The sequence below is a fragment of the Trachypithecus francoisi genome, unplaced genomic scaffold (genome assembly GCF_009764315.1).
Source record: "Trachypithecus francoisi isolate TF-2019V2 unplaced genomic scaffold, Tfra_2.0 Lachesis_group0, whole genome shotgun sequence".
Lineage (NCBI taxonomy): Eukaryota > Metazoa > Chordata > Mammalia > Primates > Cercopithecidae > Trachypithecus > Trachypithecus francoisi.
This window is the reverse complement of record NW_022681453.1, coordinates 119,845,587-119,872,633: the sequence shown is the minus strand read 5'-3', so window position 1 is coordinate 119,872,633 and position 27,047 is coordinate 119,845,587. Positions and strand designations below refer to the sequence as shown.

The 27,047-nt window shown below is 37.1% G+C and overlaps 1 protein-coding gene across 2 annotated transcripts in view; it reads left to right on the top strand.

The window, feature by feature from the left end:
* The first annotated feature begins 8,553 nt into the window (after window positions 1–8,553).
* SPATA16 (spermatogenesis associated 16) overlaps window positions 8,554–27,047 on the top strand; it is a 257,900-nt gene continuing 239,406 nt past the window's right edge. For both annotated transcript variants that reach the window (XM_033211730.1, XM_033211731.1), the window contains exon 1: window positions 8,554–8,683. The gene's annotated coding sequence lies outside the window, so the exon portion shown is untranslated. The remainder of the gene's footprint in view (window positions 8,684–27,047) is intronic.

The window sequence follows — 27,047 nt, the reverse complement described above, 5'->3', positions numbered from 1 at the left end:
CCTTGTCATGTTCCAGATCTTCAGAGAAAGGCTTTCAGTATGATACTAGCTCTGGGTCTGTTGTATATGGCTTTTATTATGTCAAGGTGTTTTCCTTCTATCCCCAGTTTTTTTGAGGGGATAATGAAGGGATGTTGAGTTTTATCAAATGCATTTTCAGCATCAGTTGAAATGATCATATAGTTTTTATTCTTCATTCTGTTGATATGATGTATCACACTGATTGATTTGTGTATGTTGAGTCATCCTTGCATCCAAGGGATAAATCCCACTTGTCATAATGAATGATCTTTCTAAAGTATGGTTGAATTTGGCTTGGTAGTATTTTGTTGAGGATTTTTGCATCAATATTCATCAGAAATATTGGCCTGTAGTTTTCTCTTTTTTTTTTTTTTTTTTCATGTGTCCTTGTCTGCTTTTGGTATTAGGGTAATACTGGTTTCATAGAATGAGTTTGAAAGTAGTTCCTCCTCTATTTTTCAGAATAGTTTGAGTAGGATTTGGTATTAGTTCTTCTTTAAATGCTTGGTTGAATTAACACAGTGAGGCTGTGTTCCAGGCTTTTCTTTACTGAGATACTTTTGATTACACCTTCAATCTTGTTGTTATTGGTCTGTTCAGGTTTGGATTTCTTCCTGATTCAATCTTAGTAGTTGTATGTATCTAGGAATTTGTCTATTTCTTCTAATTTTTCAATGTTGTTGGCATATAGTTGCTCACAGTAGCCACTAATAATCCTTGGAATTTCTGCAGTATCTATTGTAATGTGTCTTTTTTCATTTCTGATTTTATTTATTGGGATCTTCTCTCTCTCTCTCTTTTTTTCTTTTTAGTTTGGCTAAAGGTTTGTCAATGTCGTTTAACTCTTTAAATAACTAACTTTTTGTTTCTTTAATCTTTTGGGGTATTTTCATTTCAGTTTCATTTATTTCTGCTCTTTATTATTTTTCTTCTGTTAATTTTGGGTTTGGTTTACTCTTGCTCTTCTAATTCTTTAAGATGCATCATTTGATTGTTTATTTGAAGTTTTTCCTTCTTTCAATTTAGGCATTTATAGCTATAAACTTCCCTCTGAGTACTGCTTTTTCTTTATTCCAAACGTTTTGCATCCATATTTATCAGAAGCATTTGGTATTTTGTTTTTCCATTATCATTTGTTTCAAGAAACTTGTAAATTTTCTTCTTAATATCTTCATTGACCCACTGGTCATTCAGGAGCATACTGTTTATTTTCTATGTGTTTGTATAGTCTCCAAGATTCATCTTGTTATTATTTTCTAGTTTTATTTCATTGTGGTCAGAGAAGATGCTTGCTATAATTTCAACTTTTTTGAATGTTTTAAGACTTGTCTTGCATCTCAACATACGGCCTATCTTTGAGAATGTTCTGTGTGCTGACAAAAAGAATGTGTATTCTGTAGCTCTTGGATGAAATGTTCTGTAAATATCTATTAGATCTATTTTGTCTAGAGTGCAGATTAAGTCTGATGTTTCTTTGCTGATGTTCTGTCTAGAAGATCTATCTGATGCTCAAAGTGGGATGTTGAAGTCCCCAGCTCTTATTGTATCACAGCCTAATTCTCTCTAATAACATTTCCTTTATATGTAGGGGTGCTCCAGTGTTGGGTATATATATTTAAAATTGTTATATCCTCTTGCTAAAATGCCCCTGTCATTATTATATGGTGACCTGCTTTGTCTTGTCTTACAGTTTTTGTCTTGAAATCTATTTAGTCTTACATAAGTGTAGTGACACCTACTCTTTTCTGATTTTCATTGGCATAGATTATCTTTTTCCACCCCATTATTTTCAACCTATGAGTGTCTTTATAGGTGAAGTGTGTTTCTTACAGGCAACAGATCAAGGGGTTTTGTTTTTTCATTCACTCAGCCTGTCTATGTCTTTTGATTTAAGAATTTAGTCTTCTTTCTTTCTTTCATTCCTGTTTTTTTCTAGTGAAGATAATTTTCTCCAATGATATAATTTAGTATCTTGCTTTTTATTTTTTGTGTATGCATTGTATGTTTCTTTGGTTTAAGGTTACCATGATGCTTGCAAATACTATCTTATAACCTATTATTTTAATCTGATAACAACTTAACAGTGTTTGCATAAACAACCAAAAAGGAACACTAATAAAAACTCTATGCCTTAACTTAATCCACTACTTTTAAGCTTTTTTAATTTATGCTTATATCTTATTGTATTGACTATGTCTTAAAAAGTTGTTATAATTATCATTTTTAATGGCTCATCATTTAGTCTTTCTACTTAGGATAAGACTAGAATATACATCAGAGTTACAATGTTATAACATTCTGTGTTTTTCTGTGTACTTACTGTTACCAGTGAGTTTTGTAAATGCCTTCAGGTGATTATTTATTGCTCATTAATGTCATTTTTTCAGACTGAAGTACTTCCTTTAGCATTTCTGAGACTTGCTGGCTTCAGGTGAGACTCTGCATATTACCAGCTATTGTGGCTACAGGACAAAACTCCTTCTGCTTGAGAAAAGCAGAGGGAAAGTAAAGGGGGCTTTGTCTTGAACCTTAGGTACCAACAGAGCCACAAGGGGTTACAACAATAAGCAGGCTCTTAGGGTCCCTGATTCTGAGACTTGATTCTTGGATGGTATTTCTGGACCTTCCCTGGGCCACAGGGGAGCTCAGTGCCCTGAATGGGGAGTCTCAGGCCAGGAAAAAATCATGATGAGCTGACTTAAGAGACTTGGGCCTGAAGGGAACATTTGCAGTAGTCTGGGAGTACTCTTTGCAGTCTGGGCTGGTTGTGGCTATGGGGCGAGGCTCCTGTGCCTTTGGGAAGGGTAGGGAAGAGCAGAAAGGGCCCAAAGGCTCTTCAGTTAGCAGATGATGAATGTTACCATGGGTCCTTTCCTTCAATGCAGTGGGTTTCCTTCTTTCCTGGGATGTGTCTAGAAACTTTGTCTGAAACCTCGGGCCTCTAAAGAGGGCCTCACAACTCTGACTGGCACCCTATCCTGCTGTGGCTTGGCTGGTATCCTGGATATAAGACACAGTCCTCCCCACTCTTCTCTTTCCTCTCCTCAAGTGAAAGATAGGGGTCTCTTTTGGATCTGTGAGCTGTGCAGCCTGAAGTTAGAGGAGGGGAGATGCTGGCACTCCCTTGGCTGCCCCAGCTGGTGTCTTAGTATGTTGTGTGCCCCCTCAGTCCACTGTTCTAAGCCTAGTTCAGCACTAGGACTCACCTAGGAGCTGTGGTTCTTATGGCATAGACTGCCTTTCAAGTTTACTTAGAGACACAGAGTGCTGTAGCCCTCAATGGTGAGGTTTGCAGTCGCTCAAGTTTGGACTACTACTGAGATCAGTGATTCCTCTCTGGCTAGGGCTAGTTTCAATGCTCCCTCCATGGGCAGACATCAGCTGAGTGTGATCTGGTTTTCCTGGTTTTCCTTTCTGCTCTAACAGGACAGCACTGAGCCCACTGTGTCACAATTGCTGTGTTCTCCCTCTCCCAGCACCCAGAAATGACCTCTCTGCACCACACAGCTGTGCGGGGTAGGAGAGGGGCAGTGTCGATGGTTCGGGACTATTTTTTAAAATCTCTTCAGTGTCTCTTTCAGCGATATGAAGTTAAAACCAGGTGCTATGAGTGCTCACCTAATTTTTGGTTTTTTTGAAGGTGTTTTTTCCGTGTTGACAGTTGTTAACTTGATGTCCTTGTAGGGTCATGATTGATGGAGCTTTCTATTTTGCCATCTTACTCCACCCTCTCTCAGATCTCTCATTTTTTTTTAATCAAAAACTATAAGTGACTTAGCTTAGTGAAAAAGGCAAGTTGAAAACTGAGATAGGCTGAAATTTAGGTAACATTGTACCAAACAGCAGACCAAGTTGTGAATGCAAAGGAACACATCAATGATAAGAAAATGAAACAGTCTGATTATTGATATGGAGAAATTTTAATGATGTAGAAGGAAGATCAAGACAGCTACAATGTTCCCTTAAGCCAAAACCTAATCCAGGGCCAAGGCCCTACTAAACCTCTTTAATTCTATGAAGCCTGAGAGAGGTGAAGAAGCTAAAGAAGAAAAGTTGGAACCTAGCAGAGGTTGGCTCATGAGATTGAAGGAAAGAAACCATCTCCATAGCATAAAAGCACAAGGTGAGGCAGCAAGTGCTGTACAAGCTGCACCCAGTTATCCAGAAGATCTAGCTAAGATCATTAATGAAGGTGGCAACATTGAACAAGAGATTTTCAATGTATACATATAGCCTTCTATTAGAAGATGTCATCTAGGACTTTTATAACCAGAGAGGAGAAGTCAATGCCTGGCTTCAAAGCTTCCAAGGACAAGCTGACTGTCCTGTTAAGGGCTAATAGAGCTGGTGACTTTAAATTGAAACCAAGTTCTCAGTTACCATTGTGAAAATTCCCTAGAAAATTTCAACCCTTAAGAATTATACTACATCCACTCTGCTTGTGTTCTAAAAATGGAAAATCTAAGCCTGAATGATAGCACATGTGTTTACAACATGTTTTGTTAAACATTTTAAGTCTACTGCTCAGAAAAATATAGTTCTTTTGAGATATTACTACTCATTGACAATGCACCTAGTCACCCAAGAGCTCTGATGGGAATGTACAAGGAGATTAATGTTGTTTTCATGCCTGCTAACACAATATCCATTCTGGATCAGGAAGTCATTTAGATTTTCCAGTCTTACTATTAAAGAAGTACATTTTATAAGGCTATAGCTGCCATAGATAGTGATTCCCCTGGTGGACCTGGACAAACTAAATTGAAAACCTTCTGGAAACAATTGACTATTCTAGGTGCCATTAGGAATATTTGCAATTCATGGGAGGAGGCCAAAATATCAACATTAACAGGGGTTTGGAAGAAATTGATTCCAACTCTCATTGATGACTTTCAGGGGTTCAGGACTTCAGTGGACAAGTTAACTGCAGATATGTTAGAAACAGACAGAGATCTAGAATTAGAAGTAGAACTTGAAGATGTGACTGAATTGCTGGAATCCCATGATAAAACTTGAATGGATATGGAGTTGCTTCTTATGGATGAGCAAAGAAAGTAGTTTCTTGAGATAGAGTCTCCTTCTAGGGAAGATGCTTTGAACATTGTTGAAAGGACAACAAAAGATTTTGAATATTCCATAAACTTATTTGATAAAGCAGCTGCAGAGTGTGAGAGGATTGACTTCAATTTTGAAATAAGTTCTACTGTGAGTAAAATACTATCAAACAGCATCACATGCTGCAGAGAAATCTTCTCTGAAAAAAAACATCAATGCAGAAAACTTCACTGTCATATTTTAAGAAATTGCCACAGTCACCTCAACCATCAGCAATCACCATCCTGATCAATCAGTAGCCATTAGCTTTGAGGCAAGACTCTAAATCAGCAATACGATTGTAATTCACTGAAATCTCAAATGATTGTCAGCATTTTTTAGCGATAATGTATTTTTAAATAAGGAATGCATTTTTTAAGACATAATTCTATTGCACACTTAATAGACTACAGTACAGTGTAAAAATAATTTTTATGTATAGGTTTTGGTTTTGGGAAACCAAAAACTTTATGTGACTCACTTTATTGCAATATTCACTTTATTGTAGTGGTCTGGAACCAAACCCACAGTATCTCTGACATATGCCTGTATGCAGTGATAATGGACTGGAAGACTCATTTGCTAAAATGTCAGTTTTTCCTAAATTGTTCTATAGATTTCAACAATTCCAATCAAAACTGTAACAAGACATTTTCGATAAAAATCAACAAGCTAATTCTAGAATTTACATGGAAAAGCAAAGAAAATAGAATATACAAAATAGTTTTGGAAAAGAAGAACAAAGTGGAAGGATATGCACTATCTGAAATTAGAACTTTATAAAGCTATAGCAACCAGGACAGTGTGATATTGAAGAAAAAGCAAACATATAGATCAATAGAACAGACTAGAGAGTACAGAAATAGACTCATGCATTGATTTTTCAACAAAGGTACAAAGGCCATTCAATGGAAAAAGGATGGTCTTTTCAACAAATGGTACAGAAACAATTGGACCTCTACTTGCAAAAATAAATTAACCTTAACTCATAACTTGCACCCCACACAAAAATTATGTCATAAATGATCATATCCTAAATGTAAAACCTAAAAACTAGGAAGCTCTTAAATGAAAACTTAGTAGAAATATCTTTGTGACTTGGGGTTAGGAAAAGATTTCTTAAACATAAAATCAAAGACACAAGTCATAAAAAAGGTAAATGAAATTTATCAGAGTTAAGACCTTCTACTCCTTGAAAGATATGGCTAAGAGAATAAAGAGACAAGCACAGACTGGAAAAACATATTTAAAACACAAATCTGATAAAGGGCTTATATTTAGAATAAAAGAAGTCACAAAACTAAGTAGCAAAACAATCCATTTATTATAAAATGAGCAAAGATTGGACCAGGCACTTCACCAAAGAAGATACAAATGGCAAATAAGCACATGAAAATATATTCAATGTCATTAGTTATTAGGGAAATGCAAACTAAAACCACAAGGAGATACCCAAAGGAAATATTATTTTTTAAATGAAAAAAAATCTGACAATACCAAGTGCTGGTGAGGATGTGAGAGTAACTGGAAATCTCATGTATTGCTGGTGGGAAAGCAAAATGGTACAGAAATTTTGGAAAATAATTTGGCTGTTTCTTTTGAAGTTAAACCCCATATGGCCCAGCAATCTGATCCCTAGGTATTTAAGTAAAGTAAAACTTAAATTTACACAAACATATGTATACAAATATTTATAGAAGCTTTATTTAATGGCCAAGTATTCCTCAACTGTGAACTGATAAACTGTGGTATATGCACACAAATAGAACATTACTCAGCAATAAACAGGACTGAACTCCTGATAAACACCACAGCAGTGTGAATCTCATATGTAATATGCTGAATGAAAGACATCTGATTCAAAAGGCTACATGCTATATAATTCCATTTATTTGACCTTTGGGAAAGATAACACTAAAGGGACAAAAAACACATCAGTAGATGCCAGGGTCTGGAAATGGTCCACAGAGTTGACTACAGAGACATTGTGTTATTTTTACGGGTGGCAGTAGTGTTTAAATCTTGATTGTGTGGCACTTACAATCAAAACTTGCAGAACTGTTTACTAGGTTAAAAAAACTTTTTAAGGAAGCAAAGGTTTGAAGGCAGGTTGGAGATACATCAGGGATAGTGGCTGAGGTGAGATAGTAGGGAGAATATGACTACTGCAGAGGGACTGAAAAGCCTGTTACCACACAGCAGAGGCTTCATGCACCTCATCTCAATCGATCCTTACACCTTACCTTGAAACGTAGTTTCCTCATTTTTTGCAGAAAGGTAGGAGAGAGTGGCAGTGGGAAAGTGTGAAGAAGACAAACTTTTTCCCTAAGAAGTGAAATTTAGTCATCATATTTAGTGTACTTTGTAAAAGATTGATTATACTACTACAATCAATGGCAGTATAGAGTAGTAAAACCATAACTGGACTATTTTTATTATGCTCAAAAACAGACAAAACTAAACTGTGGTATTAGAAACCACAAGAGTCACTATCTATGGTGAATGAAAAGGAATGGAAATTAGAAGGGGTTTCTGGGGTGCTAAGAATTGGTTTTTTTATTGGGGTGGTGGTTATTCTGATGCGTTCACATTGTGATAATTTATTGAACACACTTCAGTTTATTCATTTTTCTGGACATACGTCATATTTCAATAAAAAGTGATACATGTATGATTTGTTAAGCTATAAAGGAAAGCAAGGGATGTTTGTCAGACAAGCCACAACAGTGGCTAGGAGGAAGATGCAGTCCTTAGCAGTACATAGATTTCTTCAAATGTGTCAATAATGTGCTGCCTAAAATGCATGGAAGGTAAAGCATATTTATGTTTAAACATACATAATTATATATATAACATAACATGTTATATAATAGTATTATATAACATATAACGTTAGTATAATATAATATATATTATTATATATTTGATATATAATATACATTTATATATTCTACATAATATAACATATTTTACTCTAAAATATACATAGGTAGGAGCTTATGAGATCTCATAAACGGTTTTAGAGTAAAATGTTTAAAATTATTTTCTTTAAAAGAGAACAAATACAAAACTTTATAAAAATGTATGTATAAAGTCTATATTGTATCTGTGTAGTTTTGTGTGAAAGAAACAGAATGGTATGATTTTTTTTAAAAATCTATTCATAGTGAAGAAACTGCAAAGATATACATTAAAATGTTCTTCGTGCTTCTCTTTAGAATACAAATAATTTTTATTTTATGTACATCTTTCTGTATCTTCCAAATTATTTTAATGATCATATTGCTTTTAGAATCTGAACGGAAAATGTAAATAACCTTGTTTTTATTATTGGAAACATCAGGTGCAACTCAAGAAGAAAGACTAGGGAGGTGCCAGTGACCCGCGCCACTTGTGGGCGCCATGGGCCGCGTGGCACGGGACGTTTCAAGTCCGGGCGTCACCGCGAGCACGCAGCCTGACCAGGCCTCGCAGTGGGACGTTGGGAGCCCGGTGTTGGCAGATGCTGTGGCTAGGAGGAGTCCAGAGCCTCGACCCGTCTCCGCGGGGCTGAGCCACAACTGCTTAGGTAGGAGGAGAATCACTCAGGTCTGCCCAGTTAAAGCCTTTCTCGTTCAGTGGCTGGGTGGGAAGGAAGGGAGATGACCCTCAGTAGAAGCTGGACTAAGTTGGGAAAACAGGAGCTCCCTTCTTCCTGCCCATCTGAGGAATGAGGAATGTTGCTTATAAAAAGCACTAGTAAGTAACCAAGAAATCATCTCCTGCAGGCAGTTAGAAGACAGGTAGTTCCAAAGTGGTTCCCTGTCTGCTGCACAGGCTCACCCTATCCTTCCCTACTCTGGTGAGAAGGTAAAGACTGAGATCGCACTTGGTTTCCCAATAACAGATTTTTTGTTTTGTTTTGCTTTATTCTAACATATATTCCCTAATAAAGTGTATAATTTGAGGACATCTTCTAATCAAGTGGGATTTGATGACTCCTAATTCGGAGTTCACATTTTATCATTTGTGATATGGGTTGTCGTCTCCTTAACCCATAATATTACTGTGGATTGAAGACATTGAATGTCAAGGAGTAGGATATTAGGGAGAGAAACAATCCGAGCTCCCTGTAAGACATAGACCATGTCATCATTTCTGTATGCTAACATCACACCTGGCATAAAATGCGTGCTCTGAAATGTTTGATGTATGAATGAGCAAATGAATGACTGAATGTCTTTCACAGGGACCTTGCCATTCAAAGGTTAGTCAGCGTGAACAATTAAAAATAGGTTCAAAGTTTGTTTAAAATTTGCATTTTATATTTATTACCCATTAAATGTTAATAAGTGTCAGTAAAGGTCTCTGTTTTTGAAGCACCAGGGAAGTGTTTACCATTTTTAGTAAGCCTTAGTTTGAAATAAATGCATGAAAACTTTGTATCGTGGTTTTGTTTAACCCTTTATGATTAAATTTAATGTACTAACAGTATTATAATACAAACTACCCTAAGTTCATTAAGTTGTTCATCTTCTGAGCAGTGAAACCAGCACCTTGGAATTGATTATAACTTAAAAGAAAGCAATAAATGAGCATGAACTGTGAGACACAGAACCTTAAAATGATCTCCAGGCGTAAACCCACAGTTAATCCTTACTCCAGGAGTTTACCGTTGTTGTTTGTTTGTTTTTGAGACAGAGTCTTGTACTGTCGCCCAGGTTGGAGTGCAGTGGTACCATCTTGGCTCACTGCAGCCTCCACCTCCTGGGTTCAAGCTATTCTCCTCCCCAGCCTCCTGAGTAGCTGGGATTACTGGCATGTGCCACCACACCCAGCTAATTTTGTATTTTTAGTAAACACGGGATTTTGCCATGTTGGCCAGGCTGGTCTCAAACTCCTGACCTCCATCGATCTTCCTGCCTCAGCATCCCAAAGTGCTGGAATTACAGGCGTGAGCCACCGCACCCAGCTGTTTTTCCTAATTAAGATGCACAGTGACTGAAGCTACATTCCTCTACGTAGAATTTGGCTGCAAGTTGTTTTTTTGTTGTTGTTATTCCTTTTATGTGACACATCATTTTGAAATAAATGAATAGATACCCCAACAATTGTAGGCCATAGTAACAAAAGCAGTGCAAACACCATATGCTCAAGGGTTTTTAAATCCTTTTACATCAGAAAGCCTGGAGTATTGTCTTTCAACTAGTGTAGAATATATTGAGTCATCTTCTTGGAAAGTAACGTTCAAGTTGTAACATTTTGCACTCACGAAGAGCTTCTGAGTTTTTTTAGGGATGTTATAAAAGAAAATATTACAGCAGTCTAGCTTAAAGATAGAAAAATAAAGACTATAATTTATCATACCTCTAGCTAAATCTCAAAATATACACAATGAATGAGCATGAGCCATCTGTCTAATAGAGCATTTTTCTAATTGTCTAATTTTTAAAAAAATTGCTGAACAATAATAACAGCAATAACAAAAACGATGATAATGATAGAACAATAGTTAACATTTTTTGAGCGCTTACTATTTTCAGGCAATCTTCCTATATTACTCTTCTCAGCAATTACGTGAGGAAGATATTAACTCCATTTTATAAATAAGAAAACAGAACCCAATGGCTATGACTGATATCAGAATTCCAATTCTCTATATAATGGGGAAAATTATTGTAAAATTAATGGAAGGTAAAGATTCAGCTTTAGCTTTACATTTTAGAAAGCCTCCAGAAGTAAATGTATTTACATACTCTATGATGTAATATACATTTATGTACACCTATGTACATCTATCCTGAAATGTGCAGAATTCATGTATTTGAACCACTAATATTTCACGATTTAGGCAACTTTGAAAGGTAATTGAGTTGATTTGACACAGGATAGGTGTTAGAAAGCGTCTCTTTAACCTTTATGAGTAGAAACTGAAGCTGAAGTCACACTGTCATCTAGAATTGCATGAGAAGTGGAAAACTGATATGGTTTTAAGTAGGCCATTTAAAAGGAAATGTTTCAGGAAGACTTGTATTATAATTACTGAATAGAAATCAGCTCCTGATTTCAATTTCTTTTCATAGACAAATTAGTTATTCTGTCTTGCTGTTTAGTTTAGATTTACCTAAATAAGTTCTGCATGTGCCTTTCAAAAATAAGCTTTATTTTATGGAATCAAAGTTAAGGAAGATGAGTATCTTACAGAGGAAGGGAATTGTATATAACTCGGAGCTGATGTTTTTAAAATGTTTGAAAATACCCAGTTGAAAATATTGGCCTCACTTTTCTTCAAGGACCGTTAGCTCATTACTTATTAGGAAGATAGCTCCACGTGTTAGCTTAAAAGTTACTGGCACTCAACCTGGTCTGTATTTCTCTGCCAGAGTAACTTTCCTTAGGAAATTCCACATTGTGGGTGTTCGTCTGATTTCACATGCATGAATGCTTCAGTGCTTTCTCACCGGTTCTCAATTAAATTCCTATTAGCCAGCATAACTCAGGCAGAAGAATTCAATGCTGTCTTGAATGATCACCGAAGTTATAGCTTGAGAAGACATTGCATTATCACCCATCCACCCCCTCCCCCTGCCCGCCAACACCAAGAAAAAAAGTGTGCATTTAACTTGTTAGAAATCAGCTCAATTTTGTTAACTTGAAGATGTAAGGAGCAAAAACATGATATAAATCACTTCTCATTCCTGTTGAACAGACATTTGGAAACCTAAGTTTAAGGTGAAGAAAGAAAGAATTGCAATAGTCCTCTCTAACATACATTCCCAAACATAATACATCTGGTCTCTTCTTTAGGGAGATGTGTGTGTGTGTGTGTGTCTCTCTCTCTCTCTGTGTGTGTGTGTGTGTGTGTGTGTGTTAAGAGTCCATGGGATCCCCCTCAGAGAAGGAGATAATGGAGGAATAAACACATAGAAGGCATCTGAACCTTCTTAGGTATTGGGGCCAAGGCTTAATTAAAGGCTTTCAAAAGTTCCAGTCTCTCAGTTAATTTCCTCACCCTTTATATTTACTGATGTAGTTAACAGTGGGGAATCATGTTAAACATGAGAGTCATTACCAGATTGAAAGAAAAGACTTGAAATACATTAAAATTGACACCACTTATGCATGTAGAAAATGAGGAAGTTCTAGTGTTCATAGAAGCTTTCTCTTCTGCGGCTGCTATTTCTTTTCCTGTTTTCCTCCCAAAGATCCTGCCTTCCGTGGACCTTTCTGTGACTCTGTCTGTTGTTATAGAATTTGTCTAACATCATAGTCATCTGATTTTGTTCTTTCTTATCTTTCAGTAGCAGGTGATCATTTCTGTTCTCCACCTATCTTTCTACCACCCTAATTGGCAATATTTTTTATTCTTCCAGATCTTTCACATTCACAATATTCCTTCAAGACAATGGGATGGGGTTGGGATATAATGGGAAGGAGGTGCCATTTGAAAAGAATCCTTCAGAGCCTGATTCATCTCTTCCTCTAGGCTTGAGAGTGTGCTTCTTTCTGGGACATTCCCACCTGGTGGTGTTGCCCTAAATTGGCATGGGGCTGATTTAGATGTACAATGATGGCAGAGGCAGATTTATTTTGATAGCAGAACTCATCAGGTGAGCTCTTTAGGCCCCATTTCTACTAATGTTGAAATGTGGGAATGTAGAGAGGGATTATTTAAACTTTCTCATCAAATACAATTCAGTAGTGTTTTTAAATGGGTTCTTTGGGTACATTTTTTCCTCTCAAGTGGTCACCATTTTTCCCTCCTTCCCAAGAGAGAGGACAGGGAAAGCTTATTCATCTACTTGGTGGCTGCAAAGAGAAGGGGTCTTGAATCATTGTCTTTGCTGGTTCCCACTGGCCTCTCTTGAGACCCTTCTTCTTCCCACCTTCTCCTAGGACTGGGTGTTGACTGAGGTAAGGCTGAACCTGAGGTCATTGGTCTGGTCGTTAGGTCACCCTATTTTCCAATTAAGATAACAAACAACTGCAGGGAGTTTGGGTCATGAGAAAGCAAGCACAGAGGTTTTATTCCTCCCTGTGCCATAGCTAAATTTAAAAAATTATGACAATAATGGGTATGATAAAATAGTTCAAATTAATGAATAAAGAAGACCTAGTATCTGACAGCACAAGAGGGTGACTACAGTCAATAATAATTTAACTGTACATTTAAAAATAACTAAAAGAGGATAATTGGATTGTTTGTAACACAAAGGATAAATCCTTGAGGGGAAGGAGACCCCATTCTCCATGACATGATTTTTACACATTGCATCCCTGTGGCAAAACATCCCATGTACTCCATAAATATATACACCTACTAAGTCCCCACAAGTAATAAAAATAAAAAATTATTTTTAAAAAGATAGCATAAAAATAAAAGTAAAAAAAATAATAATTATGACAATGAAAGCGAGCAACTGCTACATGTCCAGTGCAGTTTGCCCTGGTTTTTAGAACCTTCAGAAATGTAATCAGGGAATCTCTTTCAGTCTATCTACCATACACACAGTCTGATAATTTCCAAGTCACTAAGATGAACTGCATTTCATTTGTTTTGTGTGGTTTTACCCTCCTGGAGAATTTTGAAGAAAACACCTCCTAACTATCAAATCCTTACCCTGCCTTCTTGCTCATATTCTTAGACAATGCAAAGATAGTAGGTAAGGGAGTAGGGGCCATGTGTTTAGGGAAAACTTGCCTCAGGTAAACTCAGAGTCTCTGTATGTCAAGCTGTCTTGACCTGTGATTTTCTTACTGTAAACTTTCCATCAATACATAACATACATTTGGTAAAAGGCACAAATGAAGACAGATTTAATCAAATGAACACATTGGTGTAACCAGCTCTCAGATCCAGAAATGATGGTACCAGTAAGCCCAGGAGCCGCCCCTGTTCCATTCTAGTAACCACTCACCATCTCAAGGGCGACCACAAATCTGACATCTAACACCACAAATTAGTTTTGCCTAAATTTGATCTTTATTTAAATGAATCATATAATATGTATTCCTTTGTATCTGGCTTCTTTGACTCCATGTTTTATTTGTGAGATTCTTCCATGTGGTTGCTTATAGTTGTAGTTCCTTTATTCTCACTGCTAATAATATTTTTCCGTTGTGTAAATATAACACAATATTTTTATCTTTTCTATGATTCATGGGCATTTGGAATGTTTTCAATGTTATTAGGTTATTAGGTTGTTGTGAATAGTGCTACTGTGAACATTCTAGTATGCATTTCTCCTGGGTATATAGGAAAAAAATCTGCCAGTACAGAGTATAGGAGGAAGCAGATGCTCTCAAACAGCTTTCCAAATTGGTTGTACCATCTTACATTTATATCTGCTTTGTGTAAAAGATCCACTTATGCCATATACTTGCCAATACTAGGTATTCTCTGTCTTCTTAATTTTAGCTTTCTGGTGGATTTGTTGTGGTATCAACCTGTGGTTTCACTTTGCATTCCATTGATGACTAATGGGAGTTAATAACTCTTTCATGAATTTACTGACCATTTGGAGATCATCTTTTGTGATATGTCTATTAAAATGTTTAGTCCATTTCTCTACTGGGTCTTTTTCTTCTGCCTTCTTTCATAGAAGTCCTTTATGGGGCCGGGCGTGGTGGCTCAAGCCTGTAATCCCAGCACTTTGGGAGGCCGAGGTGGGCGGATCACGAGGTCACGAGATCGAGACCATCCTGGCTAACACGGTGAAACCCCATCTCTACTAAAAATACAAAAAATTAGCCGGGGGTGGTGGTGCACGCCTGTAGTCCCAGCTACTCGGAGGCTGAGGCGGGAGAATGACGTGAACCCGGGAGGCGGAGCTTGGGAGCTTGCAGTGAGCCGAGATCGCGCCACTGCACTCCAGCCTGGGCCATACAGCGAGACTCTGTCTCAAAAAAAAAAAAAAAAAAAGAAGTCCTTTATGGATTCTGGATACAAGTCCACATCAAATATATGTACTACAGATATTTTCTTTTATTCCATGAATTGGCATTTCATTTTTAAAGATGTGTTTTGTTTTGATGAACAAAAATTGTTACATATAATGTAATCCAATTTATTATTTTTATGTTCTGTTCAAGAAATCCTTGCCTATCCAAGTCATAAAATCATCCATTTTCTTTTAAAAGCGTTAATGTTGTTTTTTTTTTAACATTTACTTTTGCAATGCATTTGGAATTGATTTTTGTGCATTATGTAAGATAGGTAGCAAAATTTATTTGCTGCATTAGATTTAGGCCAGCCTCATTTATTTAAAAAGCCATCATTCTAGTTTTTGACTTATTCTGTTTTCTGTTGCTATAGAAGAATACCTGAGACTGGGTAATTTATTTTAAAAAGAAGTTTATTTGGCTTACACTTCTGGAGGCTGAAAAGTCCAGGAAACATGGCACCAGCATCTGCTGTTTCTGGTGAGGAACTCATGCTGCATTACCACGTGGCAAAGAAGCAAAGAGGAAGCAGGCATGCAAAAGGAAGACCAAACATGAGAGGCAGACTTGCTTTACAACAGCTTTTTCTTTTTTTTCTTTTTTTTCTTTTTTTTTTTTTTTTTTTTGAGGCAGAGTCTTGCTCTGTCACCCAGGCCAGAGTGCAGCGGTCCAGTCTTAGCTCATTGCAACCTCCACCTCCCGGGTTCAAGTGATTCTCCTGCCTCAGCCTCCTGAGTAGCTGGGATCACAAGAACTTACTCCCTCACTCACTCAGCATTAATCTATTCATGACTCAGACACCTCCCACTAGACCTCACCTCCCCACACTGCTGCATCAAGGTGAAAATCAGGCTTCCAACACATGAACTTTTAGGGGACATGCTTAAGCCACAGCACCCCCATTGCATGCCAGGGTAACTCTTGTCATAAATTAAATGAACATTTGTAGGTCTGCTACTGGACTTTTTCTTCTTTTTAGGTGGTGTAATTTATCCTTGCATCAAAGCCATGCTGCCTTCCTTATTATAGCTTTAATTCTCAATATCTGGAAAAGTCTGTCAGCTTTGTTCTTCTTCAAGATTAACATGGCTATTCTTGGCCCTTTTTATGCCCATATAAAATGTGAAATTTGTTGTGGCTTGACTTACGAGTGAGCTATGGTCAATTTTGGTAAAAGTTTCAGGTGCACTTGAAAAGAATGTACATTCTGATGTTCTTTGTTGCAGGATTTGACATCTGTCTATTAAGTCAAGTTTGTGGCTTATGTTACACAGATCTCCTAGGTTCTTGAAAGTTTTCTTTCCTTTTTCCTTTCTGTATTTTTTTGTCTGAAATTCCATCAGCCATTGACAGAGGTGTGTTACAATTTCCCACTGTAATTGGAGATTTGTCAATTTCTCCTTTTATTCATCAATTTTTATATTTTATGTACTTAAAAGCCGTGTTATTCACTGAAGACAGATTTAAATTGTTCTATCTTCTCCTTGTATAGTTCCCTGTCGCATCCTTAGGGATGAGGGGACATAAACAAGTAAGTAACTTGGGAGCTCAGAGGAGATCCTGCAAGGCTAAGATTCAGATCTCTGAGGAGACAGTGTGGCCGGGGGAAGTCACTGAGATAGGGTTTGCTTGTCTCAGAACTAGGAAAGAAACATGGCTGTGGTGACGAAGAAATTTGACAAAAGAATGCACTGACTCTGCAGGCCACCACCGCACCTGTAAAGGCTGCCTAGACCCCTACAAACAGAAGCATTTGCTGCTGGCAGAAACAGAAAATTCCAAGAAGGAAATGTCCCTTCTTCCTCTTTCAGCTTTGCAGTGTTTCTCCAGTACCCTCTATTGGCAGAGCCTAACTTTCAACCAGCTGGAAAAATAAAAATGTAGTCTGCAGATTTCAGTTCCAGTATCACTATACAGAGTGATGGGTAGGTTTGGAGCTGAGGAACAATAAATTAATAACTAACATACCTTCTGTATTTCTAGTAATGCTTCTTTCCATAAAGTCCACTTTGATTATTAGTTAGCCATCCCTTATCTTGGTTGATGTTTGCATGCTATATCTTTCTTCATGGTTTCATTTTCAACTTCTCTGTGTTCTCATACTTAAGATGTATCTTTTCTAAGCACTATAGAGTTGGGGTTAGTAATTTTTTTTTTTTTTTTTTTTTTTGAGACAGAATCTCGCTCTGTCACCCAGGCTGGAGTGCACCGATGTGATCTTGGCTCACTGCAGCCTCCGCCTCCCAGCTTCAAGAGATTCTCCTACCTCAGCCTCCCGAGTAGCTGGGATTATAGGCATGCACCACTATGCTTGGCTAATTTTTGTAGTTTTAGTAGAGAGGGGATTTCGCAATATTGGCCGGGCTGGTTTCAAACTCCTGACCTCAAGTGATCCACCCACCTCAGCCTCCCAAGGTGCTGAGATTACAGGTGTGAGCAACTGCACCCGCGCAGGGTTAGTAATTTTTTCCTGGGAGATCATCTTGGTCTCCAAATTAGACTATTTAGTTCTATTAAATCTGAAGTAATTGCTGATCGATTTTGGTTTATGTCTACCACATTGCTATCTGTTTTTTATTTGGTCCCCTTTATTTCTCACCTTTTTGGGGTTAATTCAAAAATATTTTATTTTTTATGTTAATTTGTTAATTATATATTAGTTTACATTTCATATTTCCCAGATTTTACCTTAGAAATTACAACATGAATCCCTGACTTCTTTCAATCTCATACAAATAATTATTTTTAGCAAACCCCTAATAATTTTATAACATTAGAATACTTTCACTCTGTTTACCCTCTCCCATCTTTTGCATCATTGTTGTCATTCTTTTTAGTTTTGCCTAGGTTTTAAATCCTGTGGAGATATTTCTATTATTGTCTTATGCAGTCACGTAACAGCAGTCAATATTTACTTCTATGTGTATATTCTCACACATTTACTTTTACTATTACTCTTCAATTCCTCCTGGAATTCTCCTTTGCTTTTGCTTCATTCTCTGTGTTCCTTCTAGGGCTCCAACTATACTCTTTTAAGACCTTTTCACTATGTTTCACATGTCTCCAAAGGTTTTTTAAATAATATTTTTCATTATTTTACTTTTCTGCTTAAATTTAGATATATTCTATTGCTGTTTCTTGAGTTTACTAGATCTGTCTTCTGCTGTATCTGATGTGTTGTTTAATACATCTAATGAGTGCATTTCCGATAGTATATTTCTCAACTCTAGAATTTGTTATTCTTTTTATAGAGTCTAATACTCTGGTAAAGTTCTTTATCATTTCTCACTCTCTTGTCATAAATACATTAATTAGAGTTGTTTTAAAATTCCTTGCCTAGCTCTAATAGCTTGATCTGCCATGGGTAGGTTTCTAGTGTCTACTTTTTCATTTGGTTTTCTACTGTTATCTTGAGATGTTTTATTTTTGCATACTTAATGATTTTCCATTAAGTGCTGAAGAGTGTGTGTAGAAAATTATAGAAAATCCCCATGATGTATCTTCCGCCATAATGGATGTATCCTTCCGTTCAGTAGGCAGATAACATGGCACTTTATCTTAATTTAATCAGGGACTGTTTCATATTGAGGCTGAGTTGCAACTCTCAAAAAAGTCTACCTCTGGTCTACCCGGGTTCTCAAGAGTTTCAGCTGAAAGTGTGGTGTTTCTCCAAAGCCCTTTCCCCTGTGGGTCCCTGTCTTGTAAGACTGCAAAAAATTTATCTTCCTTTCAGAGGCTTTCCACTTTGCCATCCTGCCCCATGTATGCCCAGAAATTGGCATTCTTTTCTGAGTGGTAAAAGAGCTGTGTGCTTGAGGCTCCCCACATATTTGCCCAAAGCTGTACAGGTTTCAACATTACCCACCAATGACTCTCCTTCAGTGAAATGTTGAGATGCTCACACTCTTCCCCATGCCTACAATTAGCAGATGCCCCCAGAAGATGCCCCTGTCAAAGTCAGCTCACTTTGATGAGGGAGTTGTACCCTCTCCATAGCCTTCTCAGCTATATTCAAACAAATGATTTGGTCTTTTATTCTGCCTTTTTATTAGTTTTCAACAGAAATTCTGATCTACTACTCCATCCCACTCATAAGCAGAGTATAATGCGTAACTGTTTGAATGATGTATTTTGTTAGGTTCCGCTTGTTAAAATAGTAAATTTTAAAGTATGTCTTTGTTTTAAAGTTTTGCACAAACCAAAATATTTTTTTCCAAGTAGTTCTTTGGCTTTATGGTTTTCTTTGGCTGAGATCAACTGGGGAAATATTAGTGGATGATTAATATGCAATCAGTCTTCAAATATTTCTATACTCCTTAAACCTGTAAATCATCATTAAATGTAATTGAAACATGATTGAAAAAGTAAAAAATTATATTTCTAAACTATTTTGATAATTCCTCTGTCTTAATTCCGAAGTTAATTTTTCTTTCTTTCTTTTTTTTTTTTTTTTTGAGACGGAGTCTCGTTCTGTCGCCCAGGCTGGAGTGCAGTGGCCGGATCTCAGCTCACTGCAAGCTCTGCCTCCCGGGTTTATGCCATTCTCCTGCCTCAGCCTCCCGAGTAGCTGGGACTACAGGCGCCCACCACCTCGCCCAGCTAGTTTTTTGTATTTTTTAGTAGAGACGGGGTTTCACCATGTTAGCCAGGATGGTCTCGATCTCCTGACCTCGTGATCCGCCCGTCTCGGCCTCCCAAAGTGCTGGGATTACAGGCTTGAGCCACCGCGCCCGGCCCCGAAGTTAATTTTTCTCACAGACAAATGCATTTCCACAAAATAAGTATCATTACTTACCCTAGAAAAAGATTCAGAAGAAATATTCAAATAATAGTACTAAAACACCATACAAGTAAGAAATTATTATTTTTTGCCTAGGATGAGTATATAGAAATTCCAAATGATTACATTTGAAAGCACTTTATAATTATATTATCTTTAGTATAATATCAAAACAAGAATCTTGCAAAGAATTAGGTGAGCCCTACTTTTTTGGCTCAGCTGTTTATGACAGGAAGTGGCTTGACAGCATATGTAGATAAACAGATCATTTTTTACTATCTGTCTCTACTAGGTTCTGTAATAAGTGCCATCAACATTGTGCTATTTAGCCTCAGGCAAATCATATGGAAAAATCTCAACCAACAGTTTCTCAAGTGTTAAAAATGAGTGTTTATTCTGCAACTTGTAAAAGGAAGGACAGTGTAGGGGTTAAGTTAAAATGCACTGTAATCTATTATAAAATATTAAAATGACAATGGTGAAAGCTGTATTATACGAGATGTTTAGGAATTATAGATTTTTTTTTTTTTTAGACAGAGTCTCACTCTGTCACCAGACTGGAGTTCAGTGGCACAATCTCAGCTCACTGCAACCTCTGATTCTCAGGTTCAAGTGATTCTCTTGCCTCAGCCTACCAAGTAGCTGAGACTACAGGCACACACCACCACACCCAGCTAATTTTTGTATTTTTAGTAGAGATGAGGTTTCACCATGTTGGCCAGGATGGTCTTGATTTCTTAACCTCATGATCTGCCGCCTTGACCTCCCAAAGTGCTGGGATTACAGGTGTGAGCTACCGCACCTGGCCAACTATAGAATTTCTATGTTCATCTTTACCTGTCTCCATTGCACTGCAAAAGATACTTTACAGTGATATGTAGTGATCTAAGATGAAAATAAACATCCAATTCAACCTCCGCGGAAAATAATTAAGGAGCAGTCTTATCTTCACGCCTCAGGTTCTATTTGTGAGGTAATGGAAAATACTATTCGTTCATTACCCATTGTGTACCCATTCCAGTGGATCATGCATTATTTACTTGGTGTATGATAACACTGGAAGGTGTGTCAGCCATCCCTGTTTGTGATAGGTGTTCCCCAGTTGTACAGACTATTCTTCAGGACACAAAATCCTCAGGGAACAAATGTCTTGACTCAATTTTCATGTAAATATTAATTGCCAGCTTAGTATTTTTAAGAAGAAAAGTTATACAGGTGAGTGTCTCTGTATAAACAGTTTCACAATGTAAAACAAGGCACCAATAATTAAACATTATTAGTATGTTTTATGTATAAATATTATATATAAATATATATATATACAGTGAATACATAGAAGTCTGCACATGCAGTTTAGAATATATAGAGAGCACAATATTTAACACCATAAGAACTGTCCTCTGTAGAGAACTGATTGTGGGCCAGATGATGCATTAGTTCTTAACACATGTTATTTTGTTAGTCTTTCAATCATCTCTATGAGGAATTAGTTAGTATTCATGTTGTTTGGATAAGGAAACCAAGATACATAAAAGATAAGTAACTTGCTGAAAGTTTCTTCAGCAAAGAAAAGACAGAGTTAGGATTTGAACTTATATCTCTCCAAATCCAAAATTCATGTCCTGTCTTCCATGCTACTTTGGTTCCTGAGTTTGGAACATCCTCCCAAGAAAGATAGATAGCATCTCTGATCTCTTGCTCCTGAGTTCCTATGAAACACAGTCTATTTTATTTATCTTTGTAATTTCCCAGGAGTTAGCCCTGTATTTTTACCTAGCAGGAACTCAACAAGAGTTTGTTGACTAAATGGATGAGTGAATGTCTACCAATAATTCATTCTTATAAACTTATTTTTCAAGAGAGTAGCCATTTAGACTTTAAAGTGTTTCCTTAGCATCAACAGCTAATGCAGCCTCTGTCTTTCTGGCAGACTGCTTCATCCGTGCAAGCCCCGGTACCAGTGTTACCTGAGCAAAATAAAGCATATGCATGCATTGACCTGAGGCCAACATGATTCACCAGACCACCAATATCAGTATCCCCTGGAGTAAGCTAATCATGAATATGCTTATGTCATGAGAAAAGTAGCGTTACTAAAGAAAATAATTTTCTGGGAAACTTGCTCTAGTATTTAGTATTTCAAAAGAAGCAAGAAAGTAATTATAATATCTGACCCTTATTAAACATTTTTAAAATTCATTTTATGACAGTATTGTTTTTTACTAATACTTTTCAATTCAAGTGGTGGGAGTTGGAGTAGGAAAGGTAGGAGATGGAGCATATACCATAACCATTTGCATGATGTGAACCTCTGGTGTTTTCAATACCGCCCTCTTCTGCTTACTAAACATTCAAATTCCTATGCATTACCCCAGACATACTGAATCAAAATCTGTGGGGCCTGGAACCTAGAAGGTTTCAGGGAATTCTGATGCATACTAAAGTAGTATCACCCACTAAAATTCTTAAGAAAAAAAGGGATATTTAAAGTCACCACTGTATGATCCACTTTTATTCTGCCTAGTTTATGCCATGAGTTTGTGCTTCTAACTGCTGAGGACATTATGTCTTTAACAAATAAATTTTTATTTACTTTATGGATGGATATAATGGAGCCTAGAACCAGAGCCTGTAAACTAACTTCGGTCCTGCCATTGCCACTAAATAGGGATGTGCCCCCTCTCTAGCCCTCATCGTTAGAGTAAAGGTGTTAGAACATATTTGCCCTGTGATTCCCTTCCAACGCTAAAAATTTATTTTTATTTTTAAAAATATTTGTACTTTGATGATGACCAGCCGTCCATCTGAGTATTCTTATGATGTCATGAGTTAGGAAAGGAAAAATCGCCATTTTGCAGTCGTCATAGTTTAGATTGGTTCAGACAAGAATCATCAGTGGATGCTAAATTGAGGGAGGAAAGTTTGATGAGGAAGCAGGAAATTGCGTGGTCTCAAAGTGTCTTCCTACAGATTGCATGTAAGTTACATGGGGAAAAATCTGTAACTATACTCTGGAAAAACTAGATAACATCTTGACCAGGTGATCAAAATTGACATTACCAAAGAAAAGTAAGCAGACGTTGTATGCCTCCAAATGTGATACCCTGAGAAACACACACATTCATTCTGTAGTATTCTGGCTGAGGCCGCTTAACCTGAATCTAATCATGAAGAAGTATCAGAAAAATCCAAGTTGAGGTAGATTCTGTAAAATAGCTGGTTTGTACTCTTCAAAATTGACTATGTCAAGGAAGATAGAAAAAAGCTGAAGAAAGAACTATTCCAGAGTAAAAGAGGCTAAAGAGATGTGACAACTACATACAATACATTATCCCGGAGAAAAAAAAAGTCCTAACAGGACATTATTGAGACAACTGACAAAATAGACAAAGTAGGGATAGGGACTGAAGATTAGACAATAGTATCATATCAGTGTTAATATCCTGGATTTGATAACTGTATTATGTTACAGTAATGAAATATCCTCAGTCTTAGGAAATGTGCACTGAACATTTAAGGGGTAATGAGGCTTGATGTACACAACTTACTTTCAAACAGCTTCACAAAAATAATACAAATGTTTTATGTTTTATACATTTCTGCATGTGCACACGCACATACATGCATACACACACACACACACACACACACACATTAGGGAAAGAGAATTATAAATGTGACCAAGAGGTTTAAAACTGGTAAAGCACAATTTTGAGTTCTTGATATTCGTACAACTTTTCTGTAAACTTACAATTGATTTAAATAAAAATTTGTGAATTTTTTAAAAGGTGCACTTCCCACCTCTCAGTAGCTTTACCTTTAAAACATGTTTCAGAACAATTAACTAAATTGAAGGGTGGTTCAAAAGAAGAAATCTTCATAGCTACTGTCCATTAATTTTGTGGATATCTGCAAACAAAGCACTGAACTGTCCAACATGTTTCTTCATTGGGAAATTGTGACAACAATTTACCTTGTGTATTGTAGTGGGAGGCAGTGGAGTAAGGTAGAGAGAATTCTGAAAGAGCTGCAAGATGTGGTTAAAAGCACTGATTTATTATGTGACCATAAACAGGTCATTTCACCTGCCTAAGGCTCTATTTCTTCATCTGCAAAATAAAGAGACTAGAGTATTTTGAAAGATTCTTCATCTCTATACTTCTACAATACTGAGTTATAGTTTAAGAAACCAAATGTGAAAGTCTAAGAATAAAGAACTTTCTAAAAAGAATTAAAGAGTTGACCAAAGTTAAATGAAATTACTTTTTCTTTACACATCTATCTACTCTCTTATGTAGATAGAAACTTGGATCACTTTTACAGGAAGACAGAGCAGTGTTTGCAAAGAAAGAGAAGCAGATTTGAACTTTGTCTCAGGATGCTCATGAATTTGGCAAGCTGATTGCATTTATGTTTCAAGAAGAAATGTAGCCAAAGGTCTCTAAGGTACACTGAAACATTACTTCCTCTACTTCCATATTCCTGCCACAGCAAATGAGTTATTGTTTTTACAAATTGTGTTAAGTATTTCGAAGAAATACAATTGAGTCCTCATGGACCACACTTATAAGGATAGCAAGTTGTACAATTATCATTTCTCCAAAAAAGAGACTGATTTTTCTGACGGTTCTGGTTCTGAATAAGCCATGCTGTATGTCAACAAAGAATAAAAGAAATTATTTACTCCCTAACAAAGACTAAAATAAAAAAGACCAGGGTAGATACATCATAAATATTGTTGACTTAGAGTAACAAACCACAAAAATAAGACAAAAGAAAGAGTCAGGATGCTACAGTGCCTAGGGAAGCTTTCCATTTTGAAGCCAATTTGTAAAAATCTAACTTACATTTAGGTGACTGCCTAATTTTCAGCTTTTGTAAAGTGATGCAATAACAACAACAAAAAGATACTTTTTAATGTTTCATTAATTGTATGATAAGATACCATCATCAATTTTCCCAGTCAACAAATACTTACTGCGTGTTGAGCACATTCTGAGTATATAGCAGTGAACTAAGTACACACAGTGCAGTCTCTCACATTCTGGTGGGGGAATATAAATATGAATGAAATGCAGACAAGTAAATACCACTATGATGAGTGGCATGGAGAGACATAAAACACCTACACACCTTGGTAGGGCTGATTACTCTAGTTCATCAGAGAAGGCTTCTTTGCAAACAAATATTTAAGCTATGATCTGAATAACATAAAAATCACAGTGGAAAGAATATTCTGGCCAAACCAGTGCAAAGGTTCTGAGTTGGGAATGAACTTGTCAAATTAGCAGAACAGAAGGAATGCCAGGTGGCTGGAACATAGTAGACCAAGGAGGAGAGATATGTGATGAGTTTTCAAAGGAAGCAGAGGCATCAGAGACTGTATTCTATTCTAGGTGTCACAGGCAGCCATTAAACGGTCTTAGTAAGAATGAGGTGGGAGCTGATTTTCATTTAAAAGGATGACTTGAGTTGCTGTGTGAGGAGCAACTGCAATAATCTAGAGAGGAGATCATGGGCCCTGGAGGAGGGTATTGATCATACATATGGAAAGAGGCAGACCTTGGAAGGAGAGTCAACAGGACCAAATGATGGACTGTAAGATAGGGATTAAGTGACAGAGAGGAATAAAGGATAACTTGTAAAGCTCTGTCTTGGTCAATTGGGGGGATGTGGTTGGTATGGACTGGGATGGGAAGACTGAGACAGGGACAATTTTAGGGAATGAGAATTAAGAGATCTGTTTTGGTATTGTTAAGATGTATGTTTGGTATTGTTAAGATGCATTAGATTATTTAAGATGTATATTAGATAATCCAAGTGGAGATGTGACATAGACAGTGGAATACACAATTTTGATGTTTTAGGATGATATAAGGACTAGAGGTGTAACACGGGTAGTTAGGTGTGTGTGATGGTATTTGAAACCATAGAACTGGACAAAATCACCTGAGGAGAGAATGTAGCTGGAGAAAAGAAGGGGCTCCAGGTGAGCTCTTAGTGGAAGAGAAAAGTAAGAGCCAATCTAGGATACTGAGAAAGAGTGGTGAGTGAAGTAATTGGAGGATGGTGTCATACAAAGTGAGAAGAAAGTATTCCATTAAACAGAGAGTGTCAACTGTGAAGACTGCTGTTACAAGATCTGGCACATGTGAGCCTAGGGGTGACCACCGAATTTGGCAATATGAAAGTCAAGGGAGTTTTTTGTTGTTGTTTTTCTTAAAAGGGCTGCTACATCAGCACAGGCATCAACAGGATCAGTCCAATAACAGAAGAAGAGGTGGTATGGAAAGATGAAAACTGCAGCAGCAAAGTCATTGAGAGGATGGAGGGACAGGATCCAAACAAAAGGAATTAACCTTGGAAAGAGCCAAGGCATTTTCATTCAAGGAGCTGCTTGTGGAATTACCAAACCTCTTCTCTTACTAAGTGCAACTTCTCTTACATAGATCATCTCATTTGATTCTCACATGATTCTCATGTATCTGATCATTCCCAATTTCCAGAGAAGGGAAAGTTTAGGGAGGTTGTATTATTTGTCCTACAACATGCAAATAATAAATAATAAAAGAGAACTTAAACCTTTCTTGCAGTTCCAAACCAAATGCTCTTTCCACTACTTAATATCATGATAAAATCTCCCTTCTAAAGCTCCCTCTGATCCAACATGACAAATGTTCACAGTGTTTGAGATACAAAGAAGTACAGTTGCTTTGAGGCCATTTTCCTCATTTGATGGCTTAGTGATCAGCAAATGGCTTGGCAATTTTAAATCTGAATTCCTGGAATCTATTCATGTAGAAGTTTTATGCCTACATTGTTTTTTTCCTGAATCTAATGATGGCTACAATATAGCAGGGCCATAATTACATTCACAGCTACAGATCTTTAAAAATACTAAAAATCTAATACCAGCCTGGGCGTGGTGGCTCACATCTGTAATCCAAGCACTTTGGGAGGCTGAGGCGGGTGGGTTACCTGAGGTCAGGAGTTCAAGATCAGCCTGGCCAACAGGGCGAAATCCCATATCTATTAAAAAAACAAAAATTAGCTGGGCATGGTGGTTGGGGCCTGTAATCTCAGATACTTGGGAGGTTGAGGCAGGAGAATCACTTGAACCTGGAAGGCAGAGGTTGCAGTGAGCTGAGATCACGCCATTGCAGTCCAGCCTGGGTGACAATAGTGAAACTCTGTTTCAAAAAAAGAAAAAAATCTAATACCTTTCTTAACA